At 32.3% G+C, this 2,488-nt stretch overlaps 1 long non-coding RNA gene across 1 annotated transcript; it reads left to right on the forward strand.

Moving 5' to 3' along the window:
- The first annotated feature begins 1,412 nt into the window (after positions 1-1,412).
- Positions 1,413-2,210, forward strand: LOC134226525 (uncharacterized). Its single transcript, XR_009983495.1, has 3 exons — positions 1,413-1,507; positions 1,571-1,672; positions 1,740-2,210. It is a non-coding gene; the product is annotated as an uncharacterized LOC134226525 (long non-coding RNA).
- Positions 2,211-2,488: the final 278 nt, after the last annotated feature.

Genomic DNA, 2,488 nt, shown 5'->3' on the forward strand with positions numbered 1-2,488 from the left:
GGAAGAAGAAAGAAGGAAGAAGGAAGAAGGAAGAAAGAAGAAGGAAGAATAAAGAAGGAAGAAGGAAGAATAAAGAAGGAAGAAGGAAGAAAAAAAAGGAAGAAAAGAAAAGAAGGAAGAAAAAAAAGGAAGAAAGAAAAAAAAATAGGAAGAAAAAAGAAGGTAGAAAGAAGAAGGAAGAAAGAAGAAGGAAGAAGGAAGAAGGAAAAAGGAAGAAGGAAGAAGGAAGAAAGAAAAAGGAAGATGGAAGAAAGAAGAAAGAGGAAAGAAGAAGGAAAAAGGAAGAAGGAAGAAGGAAGAAGAAGGAAGAAAGAAAAAGAAAGAAGGAATAAGGAACAAAGACGAAAGAAGAAGGAAGAAGAAAACAGGAAGAATGAGGAAGGAAGAAGACAGATAGAAGAAGTAAGATGAAAGAAGGAAGAAGGGTATGGTGAAGAAAGAACTTCCCATTTTTCATTTTTTGCTTCTTTTTGCAAATTCGGCCTAACGGCCATTCGGCCTAATGACCATTCGGCCTAATGACCATTCAGCCTAATGACCTTCGGCCAAATGGCCTTCGGCCTAATGGCCGGACACCGTTTCAAAATCATGTTAGTTGAAATAAAAATCAATAATTTGCTTTTATATTGTATACTGTCGGAAATTATGAAAAATAAATTAATGTATAAAATTTTTCGAAATCTGTTTTTGAAGCATGAAAGAAAACTCCCGAACACCCCTAACCCAGCTGCCCAAACCGAGGTTTCTTTTGGCTGGTTTTCACGTTACGTCGAACATATTACGTCACAAATATCTTACAACGCTTGATTTTGGCTAGAAAATGACAATTACGTCACTTTTTTGTTACACAAAACGAATGTAATAACACATCTGATTTACGACGGCTATGATGTGCATCAAATCCGATGTAATATTTGTTACGACTTTAATTCGACTGGGAATGGGTTGCTTTCGGATAGTATAGAGAAAAGACCGTTCGGTTGCGAGTTCAAGCTTATACTGTCTATATTGAATTCTGTGCTCATACACTGGAGATTATCTCCACAGCAAAAAAAATATTAATATGCGGGGACGTAACATCGTGAAACGTACCCTTAAATTTGATGTAATACGGTATTTGACGTACTTTTACGTCAGATCAATGCTTTAATACATTCCTCGTCGTAATACATAAATGTGAAAAACCATTTTTCTGTTACGTGGACCTGACGTGAGATTACATGCCAAATTCAGTATTTAAATACATCCAAAATGGTCACATAATGGTTGAAGACAATAAAACTTAATATTACCCCAAAATCAGCGTAATGTTACACCCTTATCGGTAATATCAAATAAAAAAAAAACATGCTGTCAGCGCGTCAACAGAACTAGCCGCCATTGCTCGCATCAACATCGATGCCGATATTTTGGTGAATAATAAAAACCGATATATCGGAAAACAGTGAACAGTTAATTGTGCTGGTTGATTTTATAGCCGCAATAGCGGAACAGAATGTTTTGACAGGTAAGTTTAGTGTTTTGATTTCTACCCAGTCGGACCGGTACCAAAATGAATAATAATTTTCAGAAGCGGACGAAAGGATTACCCTTTTTGTGGTTCTGCGGAGGAAACAGAGCCATCAATCAGCATATAAGTAAAACGGCATTGGACGAACATGAAAGTCTACAGGTAAGTTTCTGATGAATCGTATTCACAAAGCAGTTCGGATAATTGAGTGCAATTTGATTTTTCACAGACACAAACACGTCCTCGTATACTTCAATGCATCGAGAATCTTCGAAATATGGAAAAACGCTGGCAAATTAAAAATGATTTTTAGCGCCGATCCGTCGCAAAGTGTCAAAAAGTGAATTTAATCGCGAAGTCACGGAAAGACGATAATAGAAGCCGAAAATTCTGCAAAAGGTATTTATTTTTAATAAGAGACATATTGATAGAGAGGGCTGTTTCGCTCACTTCTGAAAAACATAGCATTGCAGGGCTGGTATTGAAAAAAATAAACTGGAAAATGGATATATTATTATGATTTACCAATTGTTCATTCATATTATTGTATTATTATTATTAAAATTATATAAAATGTGTTCATATTTAGGAAAAAAATGATTTAAAAACAAAACTGGAGCGTGACAAAATCATATTTAAAAATGAATTAAAATTTATTATAGGCCTTAAAGTTAATAGATAAGAAAAAAATAAAAATTTAAGAAAGTAAAAATTTAAAAATTTAAAGACAATTAAATTTTAATAAAAAAAAATTCAATTAAAAAAAAAATAAAAAAATTAAAACTTTTAAATTTAAAAATTTAAAAATTAAAGCAATTTAGAGATTTATTTTTTAATTTAATAATAATTAATAATTAAAATATTAAAAATTTAATAATATACAAAAAAAATTAAATTTAAAAATTTTAATATTTTGAAATTTTCTATTTTGAGGTGAACTAGCCTAGGGCTAAAAACCTCGTAACCCTTCCTAGTGCA

The sequence above is a fragment of the Armigeres subalbatus genome, chromosome 3 (assembly GCF_024139115.2).
Source record: "Armigeres subalbatus isolate Guangzhou_Male chromosome 3, GZ_Asu_2, whole genome shotgun sequence".
In the NCBI taxonomy this organism is placed as follows: Eukaryota; Metazoa; Arthropoda; class Insecta; order Diptera; family Culicidae; genus Armigeres; species Armigeres subalbatus.